The following is an 18299-nucleotide window of genomic DNA, read 5'->3' on the forward strand; positions in this document are numbered from 1 at the left end:
GAAAAGAAACCAGATAAATAAGATTTGACTATAAATGATAAAAGTAAAATAGAAAAACAAAAATGTAAAACATGGTTGGAGACCAGAATGTGTAAGGGTTAAGATGCTGGCCACAGTGTGGTCTAGATTCACAGTCTACAGGCTCAATAAGAATGCAGCTGCAGGACAGTGAACATCCAAGGACAAAAAAAATGGTCAACCTTAGAGAACAAACTGTTCTCTTATATGCTGCCTTTGTTCTATCTTCTTTTCTGGGCTATCCTACTCTCCACTTTCTGCAACTGCCAAGTCCACGGAAACCTAATAAGTACTAGCTGTGTGAAGTACTTCTCTTTATTCCTAGAGAATTCTGGCCTTCCTGGATCCCCTAAAATCATACTGCTTGTCTCTTTTTCTTTAACACTTTTCCATAACTCCCTTTAGGATGTTGAGGGCTAGGCCAAGTCCTCGATAAAACTTAATTTTGATTGGCATGATTTTAGAATAAGCTTCTTTCTTGAGTATGATCAAAGAAGAAGGAAAAACAGCAGGAGAGTTTAATAAGGGAAAGTAAAGGAATTGCATCATGCTAGGGTACATTGAGCAGTTTACTGACAAATCTGTCTTCTATGACCTATATGTTGCCTATTTCCAAGAAGTCATTAACTTAATTCCCTGAAAATTTCAGTGCCCCCAGGCAGTAGACAACACACTGACCATACCTGTGCAGATGACTCCTGTATCATCCTGATGACTGCAGTAGGTGTGGTTCCAGCCCAGGGAAGGTCAATTCCATATGTGGGATTCTTGCCCTGTGCATTCCAGACTTTGAAACCAGATGGCCCTGATCCAGCTCCAAAGTGAACAGAGAATACAACACCCAGAGCTGATCCACAGCCCAGCTGCTTGCACACTATTTTGGCTTCATTTATGTCCCACCTATAATCACAGATGGTTCCCCAGGTGTTCTGGTAAAGGACCTCTACTCTGCCAGAACAATGACTGTCTCCATTTACCAGGTGGAGCTGTGGGCTCTCTGAGGAAAGAGAATCATATTAATGCTTAATTTGATACAGAAAATCAGATTTTTATGATTTCTTGGCATCCACTCGATCAACTGGTAGTGCTATGTTTTTTTCTGTAAAGAGATTTCTGGATAGGATATAAATATATTACACCAAATTATCTGTAGGGCCTGGATTCTGTCAGTAATGATGAGATTACTAGGATTAAAATATGAGATGGAAGTAAATTGAATATGATCCAGTGAAAAGGGTCAGATTGACACTGAGCAATGTCCCAACAGAATAAGCCTGTTCATTTAAACAGTTCTGGATGAGATAGCAGAAAACTATGGTGGGAATATCTGGGTTTTTTTTACCCTGAGTGGTTGACAAGTCTTTCACTGAATTTTAAGAGTCAATAGAAGGGACTTATACTTGGTTTGATTTCTTTTTCATGAACTAAACTCCACTGTTACAATAGAAGAATTAGAACCCATGAAATTATATTATTGCTTTAATCAACTGGGATGAGCTCATCAGAAGTTTCAAGGGGCAGCCAAGAATTGAGAAAAAAATCAGAATTGATCTTATTGATAATTCATTGTGAGTAAGAAGAAACAATTGTAAAACAATGCAGGGATCATTCAAGAATCTTTCACTTAAAATGTAGGTTTCAGCGTCTGTATCTATGTGCTTGAATAAAGATATGTTTCCCTTTGAGCAGACTGGACAGTCTCACAGAAGAGATGTCACATGATGTAAACACTGGTCAGGCTCGCCCAAGAATCATGCAAAACTGCTGATTCAGACTAAACACAAATATAATCTCCTTCGATTTCTTCATCTGAGTTGTTATTATTTCAAAAATTAGTACTTTTATCTCTGAGGAAAATAAAGTATCATCTCTTCCTAAACTATTTTTGAGAATAAATAGATCATGTCCCTCTTATGAAGACATTAGAACAAAAATTTTGAACTAAGAAACTGCTTTATCATTATCATATGTTTTCTTCATGAGAAAATGAGCAGAAGGATAATTAAAGGTGGACAAGCTGGGATTATTGGTACATGACTGCATCTCATTCTTGAGAGGCTGAAGCTGGAGTCTCCAGTCATGTGTTCCAGAGCAGCCTGAACTACTTAGTGAGATCTTGTATCAAAAAAGAGTGGGGGAAAAAGACAAACAAAAAGAAACACAAGAAGAGCAAGAAAGGAGAAGCAGCAGGAAGGTGAAAATCCTTGTGAGTCTCACTTGAACAGGCAACCTCTACAGCCCCCCCATTCTGGCAGCTGCCTCCAGCACAGGGCACTCTGGGGCAGAACCAGAGCTCAGGTTCCTGCCCCCCACATTGAAACTCTTCATCCCAGACCTGCTCACTGGCACTTCTGGATACGTTCCCCTGCACAGACACAAACTTGCCACACCCCAGCTCTGCACAGATGACTTGGGCAGTAGAAAGCGTGAAGTTCACATCAGACACTTGAGTCCACCTTCCTCCAGGGTTCACTTCCACTCGCCCTGAGCAGGGTCCATCTTGTCCAGCTAGTCTCAGAAATCCTACACAAGGGAAAACAAATTCACTACATATCTATGATGCAGACTTAGATTCTTTAAAGACATGCTAGAAGTGATGGTGTGAAAGACTACCCTTTCCCAAAATTGGGCCAATGGAAGAAGTTTTATAAACTGGTCTTAGAAAGCACTTTACATCAGATAGCATTTGGAAACAAATTCAGGAGGAATTTTCATAGTTTGATCAGACTGTCTTTCACCTAATCATTTATATTCAAAAGTAAATTTATATATGATTTTAGAAGAACTTATTCTATTTTATATTAAAAGAATATTCATTTCTGTCTATAACTATGTGCAATCTTCCTTGTTTTGTAATATCTGTCCACTGAGTGTGACCTCAAATGGGATAGATTAGACTTCATTATTCACTATCTTATCAATAGAAAATTTCAGATCCTGTTATTGTTCCCTAATGAATTAATATTTAACAAATGAGAACAATTTCAATGACTATTAAACTGTTTAATTTACATTTACTTCCTGTTTAGACATGAGAAAGAGGCTCATGATACAGTGTTAGACAAAGCATCAGGTTTGTTGTGATTAACATAACGGGGTCTAATATTTCCATTACTAAACACAGGGGCAAGTTTGGGAGCTATAGTGTAGTAATTAGGAGGTACGAGAAATTTTCTTACTTTGTTTTTAAGGATATATTTTGTCACTCTTTAGTAGAACTTAAAGAATCAGTGAGCCATTTTTCTATAAAGAGGATCAGAAACTGATTTTACCAGTAGGCTCAGAGCCCTAGGGAGGCATCTGTCTATAGGCATGTGCGCATCCATGACAAGTATATGTAGTGAAGGTGTTCAGAAGGCATTTTGTTCTCAGAGAAAAACACATTCACTACCTTTTTATTTCTAAAGTGTCATGAAAAATAGTAATTTATCTTCTGAAAGTTATTTGATTCTAATTAGACATGTCTCCATTTCTCTTTTAGGTTAATGTAGTAAATCAAAATCTGAAAATCCCAAAGTGCTTATATAAGGTTATTTGACAACATATCGTCACTGGACTGCAATGATGATAATGCACCTTACCTGACAACTTAGAATGCAGATACAAAATCCTAAATACAAGTATCTAATCTTTAGGGCCTTGTAAACATAGGGAAGAGAAATCATACGGTGGTGTTATTAAAACCAGGCTTAGAGATCATTTGGGGGCAACAACACATACAGTATTGATCATATTCCCATGCACAGTCAGAGAAGAAAGCTGAGTGTGGACCATGCCTGGCGATGTTATCATATCTCCTCCTTGAATGATCTGGCTACACCCAAGTCCTTCTGCACATTAGAGTTCACTCTCACACCACCTCTCGAAGCCACCAGTCCTGTATCCCTGAGTCAGAGCTTCTGGCTTAGATACTCAAATATGCCTTCTGTGTCACTAGTTCCTCCACATTTTGTCACTGGACCTGGCAAATTTCTATCACCCAAGAAAGTTGTGGAATCTTTTAACTAAGATCATATAGAACTGCCTATATGCTAACTTCTGAGAAAATGAACTATTGTGATGGTTTTAGGGTCTGAGACACAGACTTGCAGTTCAATATAGAACCATCGCAGGGATGTTTTGAATGATTTCCATTGATAAAATTGAAAAGGTATTCGAAAAAGAAATGATCACTAAGCACAGTTCTCAATTTCACAGTTGTACTCTTCACCAACCAATGAGATGAGACTAAACCTATTATAGTAATGATGGTGAACATTTTAAAGACGGGTGCCTAGAAGGCAATCCAAACCAATTAATTTATCACAAAGTGATAACACTGCAATTAAACCTGAACACTGGGGTATTTGTTTGTAAACCACAATACATGCATAAGTGTCTTTTAAATAAAAAAAAAACAAATAACATGTATGCCATAGGTTAAGCACCAGTGTCCTATACTTGAGAAGAGTTAAAATGTAGGGAATCTTTTCTAGCAATGATGGAAGTGCTTCCAATGAGGAATATTTTATCCACAGCTCTGTGAGTCAAGGAACTCTAAATATTTGTGTCTGAATATTTGTGTCTAAATATTTGTCTGACTTAGAACTTTACATAAATTCCTCAGGGATTTGTTTAATAATGTCCCCTGTGCCTGTGTACCAGTTGTGCAAAATAATACCCCATGGTATACATACAGAAACAACAAGGTAAACACAGTTTCACTTTTTGGTTCCTTCCACAAAGTTTGAAAGTGTGTGTGTGTGTGTGTGTGTGTGTGTGTGTGTGATTGTGTGTGGACTTGAAATGTTTTATAACCAAATTATGAAAGCTGGATTTTAGTTGGCATCGTAGAATAATATATTACACTTTTAGGAAAAACCACAGGAAAGATAAAGTTACTGATTAAACTCCTAAACCTAAGTGAAGTCTGTCAAAATCAGCTGCTATAAGCAGTCTATGGATATACCTCATAGTTTTCTAGTACCTGCCCACTTTCTATATCCCAGAGATCACATCAAAATTCTCTGAATTTTCTATTAACCCAGGCAGTATTAAATTCACTGACTATACCTGTGCAGCTGACTACTGCATCCATTCCATGACTGCAGTTATGTGGGCCCCATCCCCAGGAAGGGCACTTCCATACATGGGACTCATTTCCAGTGCAATTCAGGCCACCAAGCCAAATGGGCCCTGATCCGAATCCAAAATAATAGCCAAAGGTATGATAAATGCTCAGTCCACACTCAAGCTGTCTGCATACCACACCTGCTACATTCCCATTGTTGTTACAAATGGTGCCCCAGGTGCCCTGGTAAAGAATCTCAACTCTTCCAAAACATCGATTATTTCCATCTTTCAGGTGGATCTGGGGGATGTCTGAGGAGAGACAATGAAGTCAGCGGTTACTTTTATGCAGAGAATGAAAAAGGTTTTCTTCTCTTGTGAAATATCGTCAATTGAGAAACTGACAAAATTCTGTTTTCAGGCTGCAGAACCAGCTGGGTCATTTATAGAATCACTGATCCAGAACAGCAAGGAGGATCTGATTCCTACTAAAAAATAGCAAAAGGATTAGTAGAATCAGAAAACAAGAAATGAAATAAAATTGAAAATTACCTAGTGACTAGTCCCAACTGGAAGCTTATACATCCATGCCTCAGAATTAGCCTTCTGGCATTTTCAGGTAAAGATTGTAGGAATATTCTCTGGAATTGTGAAAGTCCCTGTACTGAGTGATTCAACAGGGTACTACTATTGGTGATTATATAACTCATTGAATGACTTATATAATCGCTATAAAAAAGCAGCATCTGGGCTGATTTCATGTACACTACCAAAAATTAGTTTCACTGATTTAAGAGCTAAGAGAATTGGAGCATAGGAAATAAAAAGATTGGAGCATGTTGTTACTGTTTTTATTGTTCTTGTTATGGTTTTTCTTAACTTTTACATCATTTTATTTTGTTTTTTATTAATTTTATTCAGAAACAAATAGCAATCAATTTCAAAAAAGGTTAGTAGAACAGTTTCAATAATTTATACATTGTATATTGTTGTCTTCATGGTTATTATTCATAGAACAAGGTGCAGACATGATATCCTGTTCAAACACTGTTAGTACAAATTTTTCTTCTCATTGAATGAAGAGAGCATAGCTGTATATCTCTCCTAACTTATTTGTATATACAGATAAAAAATTGTCCATTTTTATCCCCCTTTCTACTTTAGTTTGGTCAGAAATGGGTATTTCCTTGCTATTTAAGTATTACAGGTGCGTGAACTCATCAAAATAATCCAACATAATCCATTAGTCATTAATATTATTGGGTTATGCTTAGGAATGGCAATGTTAGAAGTTGTTTAAGGTCAGTGAGGACTCAGGACATAAGAGAACCTGTAGTGTAACATCCTGGAACTCAGTGATGTCACAAATTTTCTAATCAAGGAGATCATGAGGCCACAGAGGAAAGTGATCAGTTATGTAGAATGTGCCCAAGGAGAGTCACCTAGAGAGAAAACATTCTCAAAGGCTTTCACAGAAAACAAATTGTTCAAGCAATGGCTGTGACTCATCTACATCGCTGACACTGACAAAAGATCTAGAGTGAAGTACAGGGTTTCAGATTTTTGATTTGAGCCTTTTAAAGCTCAGCAACTTCATATGGCTTTATTTTTTATACCTCATTTTTATACATTTCTGCTGGATGGTTAAGACTAAGATACAGCAAGACCTATATAACAAGAAAAATAACTTTTGTACCCGCCAAGGTCAGTCAAATCCACTCAGGATTTACTCTGAAACCCTGTACTTCACTCTAGATCTTTTGTCAGTGTCAGCAATGTAGATGAGTCACAGCCATTGCTTGAACAGTTTGCTCTCTGTGAAAGCCTTTGAGAATGTTTTCTCTCTAGGTGACTCTCCTTGGGCACATTCTACATAACTGATCACTTTCCTCAGTGGCCACATGATCTCCTTGATTAGAAAATTTGTGACATCACTGAGCTCCAGGATGTTACGGTACAGGTTCTCTTATGTCCTGAGTCCTCACTGACCTTGAAATGCAAGGGCCAAAATGCTGGCTGTCCTTCCAGCTCATTTTTTCCTCTAATTTTCGATCTGCAAACTTAAGTTGTTAACCCTCCAGAAGAGAAGATTAATGATATTATTGCCATATAACATAAACAGTTGAGCTTAACCTCACTATCTGTTTGAATATCAAACATCTTAGACATAACATAGAACAGGTGTTTTCCATCAAGTATTGATATGTTAACCTTTAAATCCCTATATATATGAAGAAAAAAATGAAAAAAATTAAAAAATAGAAATAAACAATTACATATATTTCCACAGACATTTGGAAATCTAACCATATATAACATTCTACCAAAACCATCCCATAACATTTTTTCTTGTATCTTCTTTTAATTTATTACCCATTTTTTAAAGAAACATTTACTTGAGAGACAGTGGAGCAGTAATTGATATGATATGACAAGCAGTACATATTTAGAAGGCCATGATGACAGGCATCATAAGCCTGACACTAGTATTGCACATTTCTATATTGAGTGCAGTTTCTTAGATTACAGGTATCAGCATATATAGTTAGTCAGGTGAGAATCTTAGCAATTAGCTGCTAGCTTCAAAAACTTGCTGAAGCCCAGTCCTAGCCCAGGCCCAGTGAGTGTGTGGAAGAGCTTCCCACTACCCTGCACCAGCGGGACATACTACTGGTCCCAGCTCAGGTGCAGCGTGGGTGAGACCATTTCCCACCCACTTGGGACGCCCCCCACCACTCCGCAGCACATCCCCCACCCCACCAGGCAAGTAGGAATTTCGGCCACGTTCTGGGAAACCCCAGACCCAGTCCTAGCCTCGACCCGGCAAGTGTGTGGGAGAGCTGCCTCTCTCCCCTACTCCACCTTGTCCCCTCCAGGCTAAGCACAGGCCTGGCATACAGGCCTGTGGTGAAACCATGCAGCTGCAATCCCTGCAGACAGTGAAGAGGATAGAACCCAGCTAGTCCAGGAGCAGAAAATCTTGCCAGAGGGGCACAACAGGTTCACCCCCAAGGGCAGCAACAGGAAGGAGCTGAGCACAGCAGCCAGACACAAGCCAGGCACAGCTGGATAAATCCAAATTTTGTAGATCTGCACCTGAACTTCAGTAAGTTCTAAGGTTATAACTGCAACAAAGATCTACAACAAAGGTCAGAAAACAATGCTACACAAAATGACAATGAGAAGGAGCAAAATGCAATCTCAGAACCCAAGCGTACCCATAACAAGTGCAGAGGACACTAACACAGAACAAATTGGGAATCACACAGCTGAAAGCAATGAATCAACGGCTTCTGAAATAAACAGCTGTAAAAAGTTATAGAGGAACTCAGAGTGGAAATCAAAAAAATAAATCCTTGAATTAATAACATCTGCAGTAAAGAATCAAATGCAGAAACATATGGAAGAAACACAATGCCCAGAACAAGTGCAGAGGACACTAGCACAGCTCAAATGCATGAATTACAGCGTTGACAGTAAATAAGCTACAGCAGAAAATTATACAGGGACTCAGAGCGCAATTATTTTCTGAAATAAAAAAGAATTCTCAGAACTCATAAAAGTAAAGAAACAACTAGAGGAACATAGGGAGGAAACCCAATCTGAGAAAAACACTGCAGTAAAAGAATTTATAACTGCTACTAAAGAAGGCATTGATAAAACAAAATAGAGGAGATTGGAAAAATGACGGATTCCTTGAATGAGCAATACAGGAAAGAAAGCAGAGTCAAAGAGATAGAGAGGAAATTAAAATATCAATCACAAGCTTGCAAAACCGATTAAGTGAAGGAGAAGACAGAGTTTCAGATCTTGAAGACAATGGTGCAGCTAGTGAAAAGGTAAGAAAGGATCTCTTAAAAACAACGAGGATGCAGGAAAAAATAATCCATCACCTGCAAGATGATGCAAAGATGAACAATGTGAGACTAATAGGCATCAATGAGAAAGAAGGAGTCAACACAAATGACATTAAAATTATGGGCAGAAGTAATAGCAGAGAACTTCCTAAATATGATGAAACAAACTGATATTCAGGTAAAGGAATTATACAGAATGCCAAGTAACCTCAACCCAATGAAAAACACACCGAGACATATAATAGTCAAGAACCCAGAAATTCAGCACAAGGACAATCTACTGATGTTTTCAGTTCCTACAGGAAAATTCTGAGTACAGAGATAGCTGGCTTGAATGGGATTTCCATTCCTAGTTTTATAAGGAGTCTCCACACTGATTTCCATAATGTTTGCACCACTCTACATTCCCAAGAGCAGCGGAGAAGGACTTCTTCTTCCCCACAACCCGTCCAAAATTTGTTTTTGGTTGACTTCTTTATTATAACCAATCTTTGTGAGGTGAGATGTTATCTCAGTGTTGTTTTAATTTTCATTTCACAGATGGCTAGTGATGTTGAACATTTTTTCATATGTTTATTTGCTTCTTTAATTTCATCCTCTGAGATGTGTGTGTTCACTTGGTTGCTCATATCTGGATTTGGTCTTTAAATTTTCGGGCCCTCATGATTTTTACTACTTTATAAATTCTACAGAGCAGACCTTTGTCTGAGTGCTTATTAGTGAAGATTTTTTTCCAAATTTGTGGGCTGTCTTTTCACTTTGTTGGTTTGTGCATAGAATTCTCAATAAGAGGAGGTCCCAGTTCTCAATGCATTCAAGTTTTACCTATGCAATTTGATTTTTGTTCATGAACTCATTGCCTACACCTCTGTCTTAAAAAAGTTCCTCCTACTTTCTCTTCCAGGATGTGTAGTATTTCTTTTTTAATGTTTAGATCTTAATCTACTTTGACCTTATCTTAGTGTATGGTGATGGACTTCGTTTAAGTTTTAGTTTTTGACAAGTTAGAGAGCCAGTTTTTCCAGCACGATTTGTAAGAAAGGCTATCTATCTGCCAGTAATCATGTTTCTCCCCTTTACCAATGATCAGTTACTGAGTGTGTTCATAGAGGCCTCTGCATCTTCTAATCTATTCCATCAATCTTCAGCTCTGTTTTGTTGCAAGTACCAACCTTATTTTATCACAGTAGCTTTGTTGTATAATTTCAAGTCAGGAAATATAATGCCTTCTGCCTTGTCTTCATTGCCCAGGATTGCCTTTGCTATTCCAGGTCTCTTCTGGTTCTAAATAAATTTAAGGAACATTTTTTTCTAGGACTGGGAGGTATGCTGTTGGTAGCTTGATAGGGACTGCATTAAGTCTGTGCAGTAATTATGGGAATATGGCCATTTTCATCAGTTCTTCCTATCCAAGAGTACGGAATATTGTTCCATTTTCTAAAATCCTCTATGAACTCTTTTTTTAAGAGTACTGTAATTTTCCTTGAAAAGATCTTTGGATTCTTTAGTTAGATGAATTTCAAGGCATTTCATTTTCCACGTTGCTATTATAAAAGGTACTGTTTCTCTAATTTCACTCTTAGTGTATTTGTTATCTGTGTAGAGGAATGCTATTGACTTTTGGGTATTCACTTGTATCCTGCTATACTACTGAATTTGTTTATCAATTCTACTCACTTCTTGGTGGAGTTTGTTTTTTTATTTTTTATTTTTTGTCTTCAAAGTAAAGTATCATGTCACCTGCAGCTAATAACTTACCGTCTTCTTTACCTATGCTTTTTCCTTTCATTTCTCTCTCTCTTGTTTAATGGCTCTAGCTAATGATTCCAGAACTATATTGAATAGGAGGGGTGAGAGAGGACACCCTTGTCTAGCACCAGATCTGAGAGGAAAAGATTTCAGTTTGTCCCCATTTAGAATTATGTTAGCCATTGAGTTCTCATAGATGGCTTTTGTCAAATTGAAGTACAAAGCCTTCTATTCCAATTTTCCCTAGGACTTTGAACGTGAATCAGTGCTGGACATTGTCAAAAAGCATTTTCTTCATCAATTGGGATGATTATGTGGTTTTTAGATTTGGTTTTATTGACATAATATGTTATATTTATATATATTCATATATTTAACCATCCTTGCATCCCTGAGATGAATTCTACCTGATCATGGTGTATAATCATCTTCATGATTTCTCCTAACCAGTATGTAGTGGTTTTCTATTTGCTAGGATTTTACTGAGAATTTTTGCATATATGTTCATGAAGGAAAATGGCCTCTAGTTCTCTGTTCTAATTGCATCTTTCCCGGGTTTTGGTATCAGTATAATTCTTGCCTAGAGGAATGATTTTGGAAGGGATGCTTTCTTTTCTATTTCATTGAATAATTTGAGGAGTATTGGAATTATATAATCCATATATTTCTCGTAGAATTCAGCTGTGAATCCATTAGGGACTGGACATTGCTTTGTCAGGAGGCTTTTTATTACATTTTGTATTTCATTGGCTGTTATTGGGTTATTGAGAGTTGTTTTATCTTCTTGATTCAGGTTTGGTAATTTGTATCTTTCTAGGACTCATTTCTTCTCTGTTTTTTCTTGTGTGAGAATAAAGGTTCACAAAGTAGCTATTGACAATCTTGAATAGACTACATACTGGTCCGTAGTATGGACCAGTCTGTGGTAGTTACACCCTTTTCATTCCTTATTGCTTGTATTTGAATTTTTTTGTTCCCCTTTTTGATGAGGCTAGCTAGGGGCCTATCAATTTTATTAAATCTTTCAAAGGACAGCTTTTTGATTCATTAATTCTTTGAAGCATTTTCATCTCAATTGATTTAATTTCTACTCTAATCTTTATGACTTCTTCCTGTCTTTGGACCCTGGTTTTTGTTTTTTTTTCTTCCTTTTTAGATGTTGGAGGTATAGCATTAGGGTGTTCATTTGTTCCCCTTCTGTTTTCCTAATGTGTGAGTTCACAGCTGTGAATTTCCCTCTGAGAATTGCTTTCATCACATCCCATAAGTTCCAATAAGTTGTGCCTGAATTTTCTTTGAATTGTAGATATTGTTGAATTTGTTGTTTAATTTCATCTGTGACCCTTTGGTTGCTGAATAGGGTGCTGTTCAATTTCCATGTATTTATGGGATTTTTCTGTTTTCCTCTCTCATTTACCTCCAGTTTCATTGCACTGTGGTCAGATAATATGTATGGGATAATTTCTGTTTTCTAACATATACTTAAGCATGATCTACGGACCAGTATGTAGTCTATTTTAGAAAATGATCCATGTGCATCTGAAAAAATTGTGTATTCAGCTGTGTTTGCGTGGAACACTCTCTATATGTCCACCAAGTCCATTTATTCCAATTTTTGGTTCAGTTCTGCTATTTCTTTGCTAATTTTTTGTCTGATTGACCTATCTTTTGGGGATTAGGGGATGTTAAGGTCTCCTGTTAAGATTGTGGTTTTGGATATTAGAATTTTCATTTCCATTGAGATTTATTTTATATAGTTCAGTGCTCCTGTGTTTGATGTGTAAATATTTAAGAGTTTTACTTCTTCCTCTTGAAGTTTTCCCCTAACCAGTATGTAGTGGTCATCTTTATTTCATTCGATCATTCTTGGTTTGACGTTGAGACTGTTTGAGAACAGGATTGCTACCCCTGCTTTTTTCTCAGATTCTGGGACATGTAATAATTTTTTTCCATCCTTTGACTTTCACCTATGAATTTATTTTAAATTAAGTGTGTCTCTTGTGTACAATATATTGTTCGATTGTGTTTCCTAATCCACTGTGTCAGTCTATTTTGTTTATTTGGTGAATTGAGTTCATTTACATTGAAGGTTATAATTGAGATGTTTTGCTTTTTGATCGACATGTTACATACCTGCTGTTTTGTACTCCTTTTTCTCCTCTGTTTAATTTAAAAGTCTCACGCTCTACCGACTGAGCTAGCACAGGCACTTTGTTTGCCATACTTAGTGGGTTCCTTCTGTTCTCATTCATGGAGTTCTGATCATTTTTGTCTGTCTCTAGAACATCTTTTAGTAGTAGGTTTGGCTCTTTCATCATGAAATACTTTAGTTGTTCTTTGTCATGGAAATGTTTTACTTTTCCATCAAACTTCAAAGACAGTTTTGATGGGTATAGTCTTTTGCTGGAATTTGTTTTCTTTAAGGACTTGAAGTACTCTGATCCTTGCTCTTCTTGCCTTCATGGTTTGTGAAGAAAATTCTGCCATTATTCTGATGGGTTTTCCTTTAAATGTGATCTGTTTCTTTTCTCTAGCAGCTTTCAGTATATTGTTCTTGTTCTGGATTTCTGAGATCTTGACTATTATATGTCTCAGTGTGTTTTTAATACGGTGGCAGTGAGTTGGCATTGGGTATGCTTTGGTTAGCTGAATGTCAGATTGCTTCTGCATATTTGGGAAATTGTCTGCTATTACTTCTGCCCATATTCTTTTTATATCATCTGTATTGACTCCTTCATTCTCATTGATGCCTATTAGTCTCAAGTTTTTCATCTTTGCATCATCCTACAGATGATGAATTATTTTGTCCTGCATCCTAGTTGTTTTTCAGAGATCTTTTCTTAACTTTTCACTAGCTCCTATAGCGTCTTCAAGATCTGAAACTCTATCCTCACTTTCACTCAAATGGCTTTGCAAGCTTGTGATTGAAATTTTGTGTTCCTCTATATCTCTTAGACTCAGCTTCATGTAATTTATTTCTTTCCTGTATTTCTCATTCAAGGAATTTGTCATTTTTTTTTTTTCTTTCCAGGACCAGGGATTGAACTCAGGCCCTTGCGCTTGCCAGGTAAGTGATTATTCCATTGAGCCATCTCCCTAGATCCAATTTGTCGCTTTTCTAATCTCCTCTATTTTTTATCACTGTCTTCCTGTTAAGCAGTTATTAATTTTTTTACTTCAGTGATTATTTCTGATCTGATTTCCTTCATATGTTCCATCATTTGATTCTTTACTTCAGACACTGTTAATTTGTAGGGTTTTTTTTAATTTCAGAGATTAATTCTGATCTGAGTTACTGTATACCTTTCTGCTGTTGTTTCTTTTCTTCCAACGCCAGTAATTCCGAAATTTCTTTTTTTATTTAGAGATAAATTCTGATCTGAGTTTCTCTATACCTTTCTGCTGTTGTTTCTTTACTTCAGACGCTATTAATTCATATATTTCAAGTGAGTTATTGTCCTCTGCACTTGTTTTGTGTTGGCTTGAGCCCTGAAATTGAATTTTGCTCCTTTGCTTTGCCACTTCATGTAGCAATGAACTCCAGTATTTGGTGTAGAGCTTTGATTCAGTTATAATCTTAGCACTTACTGAAATTTGGGTGCAGATTATTAAGTTTGAGTTCATCCTGTTGTGCTTGTTTTGATTCTAGCTGTTGTGCTCAGCTCCTTCCCACTGCATCCCTTGGAAGTGAACCTGTTGTGCCTCTCTGTTGTACCCCTGGCTCAGTGGTCACAGGGGAGTACAGAAGCTCTCGCACACACTAGCAGGGCCTGGGCTTGGGCTGGGCCTGGGAGGTCCTGAGAGTGCAGCAGAAGTTCTCACTCACTTGGTGGGCTTCGGACATGGGCTCCAGAGGGTTGGAGGTGTCCCAAGGTGGATTCAAAACTCTTCCTCTTGCAGCATGCCTGGATTTGTCCGGAGACACCGAGGGCTTACAGGAGCCAGAAGCTTTCCCGCACAGCCACCAGGCCTGGGCTTGGGCTCGATCTGTGGGGTCCCAAAAGCAGGGTACAAGTTCTTATTCAGTCCGTGGGCTTCAGGAGAGGACGCTCCGGAGAGGTCCCGTGGGCGCGGCAGAGGGTCTTACTCACGTGATGTGTCTGGGTTTGGTCAGAGAACCTGAAGGCACATGGGAGCCAGAAACTCCCACACACTCACCAGGCCTTGGTTAGGCTGGATCTGGGAGGTCCTGCTATGATTTCTATTTAGATTTTAACTGTACAGTAGAGATGTCAGATGGCATAGACAATGACCAAATCATAGAATGTTGGTTATTCACCCCTATGTATGTATTCTTTGCATGGGCTTCCTCTTAGGAATTATTAGTATTCAATATTTGAAATTAGTTTTCACTTTGAGGAATTTAAGTGTTTCTACCCCTATCTCAGAACAGAGATTGTTTGCATTCCTGTTCTGAAATCACTGGAGCTGGAAAGTTAATAGAACAATATATTATTATTTTCTTGTTTAACATGTGAGAAAATAACATAAAAAGATATCAAATAAGGTTGATAAACAATACACTTTAAACAAATACTAGAGATTAAAATGAATAAGCTTTACCCACACTAAAAAGTGAGGATATTCACATTAGGCTGATGTTTTTGCTTGGAATAATTTGAAAAGTTGGAAATATGAGCTATTATTTTAATGGACAGAACAAAGTATAGCTGAACTGAAATTTGAAAGAATGGATGTCACCTTACTCTTTAGCAATTTTTCTCCTGCTTCTCTTTCCCTAGTACAAATGTAGGAACCAAACCGCTGCCCAACTTTCTAAAGTTACTCAGGGATTACATGATGTAGCTAATTTGTGCACCAAGACCACAGAAGAGTGTCTGGAGATTCAGACAGCTGAGGGCAAACCTGAATGGGACAGCCCACGACCACCACCGCACAGCTGCTGAGAATAGTAGTCTGTGGTCTAAATACAGAAGCAATGACTGACCATGCATCAATGAATTTTAGAGGCTGAAAACTCACATTGAACAGTCCAGAACCCAAGCCCAAACCAGCAGCTAGGGCCAGTGTGGCTACTTTGTCATTTTGCACACTGATGATACCTGACAGAGGAGGTGGAATAAATGTGCACTTGATACAAATGTTCAGACTACAAACTCCACAGACTGTAAAGTCCCTAAAACATTTCACACAAACTCAGAAAGTAAATAAATCATCACTGTATAAGCCAGATTCTTTAAAGAAAAGGAATCTTGAACTAGTTTTAGCTATAGGTTCTTTGCTTAAAAATTTTTGTTTCATCCTTCATTCTTATCTCCTACTTTTTCTTCTAGTTAAATTCTCTCTGATGGTCCATATATGTTTCTTCTTTTTCTTTTCTAATTCTATTAATTTCTTAAAACATTTTTCCTTTCTGATTTATTACACAACTTTGTTCTTTGACTTTTTCTCAAATTACTTTCTATCTAATTCCTATTCTTTCTCATGTTTCCTTTTCCTTACAGGTTTATTCCTATTATTCTTTTCTACCTGTTATCCTTTTATTATTCCCCCTCCTTTCTGTGTTATTGTTCATTTATTTTATCATGCTGTGTTTCACTGATCTTTAATTGGCAGTGCATTACATACTATCTTTATTCTTTCCCTTTCTTTTTCTTACTTATTTTGTCACTATAGTGTTTCATTTTCTTATTGTTTTGTGTTACATTTCTAGATTTGGTATCTTTACATGTATGGATGGCTGCTATTGCTGTCTTTCCTCCAAGCAATGCTGGAGGTCAAGTCAGTCACTATGAGTACCCTAGCAGGGTGATATGCCAGCTAGCCTCTCCCCTAATTGTGTGTGTTGGAGGAAAATGCCTAACATAACATTTTGGTTGAATCATGGACTTTGATGCATGTTCTGCTTTTACAAAATTTCTTGTTTCACTTTTCTAAACTTTGATTTTCATTTTGCAGAACATAGTAATGGCATACATTGTGGAAAACATGTATATGTACATAAAACATCTTCAGTTTTTTAAGACAATGAAAATATTGTTGATGACTCAGTAGAATAAGCACTTCCCTGGCAAGTGCAAGGGCCTGAGTTCTATCCCTGGTTCCACAAAAAAAAATTAAAATATTGTTGCAACTTGAAAATAATACAGAATTTCAAATCTTAATGGATAAGAAAAATCTAATATCCAATACCACAATCTTAACAAGAGACCTTAACACCCCCCTATCCCAAAAAGATAGGTCAACCAGACAAAAAATTAACAAAGAAGTAGCAGAACTGAGCCAGAGCTTGGAACAAATGGACTTAGTGGACATATACAGTGTTCCACCAAATCACAGCTGAGGACACATTTTTTTGAGCTCCACATGGGTCATTTTCTAAAATAAAATGACAATAGTGCAACAATGGTTGTTATTTTTTATTTTTTATTGTAGATTTGTCCGTATCTCTTTCAGTTAGGACAGTTATTGTACCATTTATTTTATGACTCCTTTACTTAGTGACACATGTTATGTGCTGCTATGCCTCCTTGGTGAATTAATCCTCTCAAATCCATACAGCCTCTCTGTCCCTAGAAACATTTTTTCTCAAAAGTTGACTACATGTGGTATAAATACAGCCATTCTTGTTTTATAGTGATTAAAGATTTTGGTTTGATTTTATTTTTTTAATAGTATAAACAAAAACAAAAGCATAAACACATAGCAAAAGCAAGGAAAAATACAGTAACATGCAACAATGTATACGATATATATTTTCAAAACAAGAATAGGAAATTAACAATGGCTGGTGTTTATGCATTTTATCCTCAAAACTTTTGTTCAGATTACCAGATATAGCCATAGAAGACTTGGATAAATAATCCAACATTGATTCTTGCTTTCTATAAACCTTAATAATTTTTCTTCTCCTTTTTAATATTTTTAAATTATTTTACAAAGTATATAATCACACTTGATAAGACATTGGAAATAGTACATATTTGTAAAAACAAAAAGAGAGGTACCCAACTGTGCTTTTTGCATTACACATTTCTGTCTTCAGTGTAGTTGCTCAGATTACAGATATTAGCATTTAGAGTTAGTCAAAGTGAAAATTTTAAACACTAACTGCTACTTTCAAAGAATGAGACTGGGCATAGTGGCCCATGGCTGTAATCCCAGCACTGGGGAGGCTGAAAACAGCAGAATCACTACAAATCAGAGCTGCAAGAAAATGAATAAGTGCATAAATATAAAATAGAAACTAAAATAAAAACAGAGACTGGGCATGGTCTTGTATCCCTTAATCTCAGTTCTTGGGAAGCTGTAAACAGGCGGGTCACTATGAATACAATCTAGTAGTGAGACCCTGAACACCCTTTAAGCCCATCCCTAAAATACAAAAGAATAAAAAATAAATAAATAAAAACAAATCCAAGCTGTGTAATGAAACCATGCACCTAATACATAAAAAAATAAAATAAAATAAGCCTAAAGTTAAGAGATTACACACACAAGAAAGGATTACAAATAATCACACACAGCCAGGTGCACATGCTCGTAGTCCCAGCACATCAGAGATTAAGGAGGGTCCTTACAAGTTTGACGACAGCCTGGGCTACAAAGTGAGCTCAAAGCTAATCTCAATTGCATTGTAAGACCCTATGTAAAAAAGAGGAAAAA

The 18299-nt window shown here is 37.1% G+C and overlaps 1 pseudogene; it reads right to left on the bottom strand.

Moving 5' to 3' along the window:
* The window catches only part of LOC101587301, a 31150-nt pseudogene extending 16633 nt beyond the window's left edge, over positions 1-14517 (bottom strand).
* Positions 14518-18299: the final 3782 nt, after the last annotated feature.

The sequence above is a fragment of the Octodon degus genome, unplaced genomic scaffold, assembly GCF_000260255.1.
Source record: "Octodon degus isolate 3935 unplaced genomic scaffold, OctDeg1.0 scaffold00292, whole genome shotgun sequence".
NCBI classification, from domain to species: Eukaryota; Metazoa; Chordata; class Mammalia; order Rodentia; family Octodontidae; genus Octodon; species Octodon degus.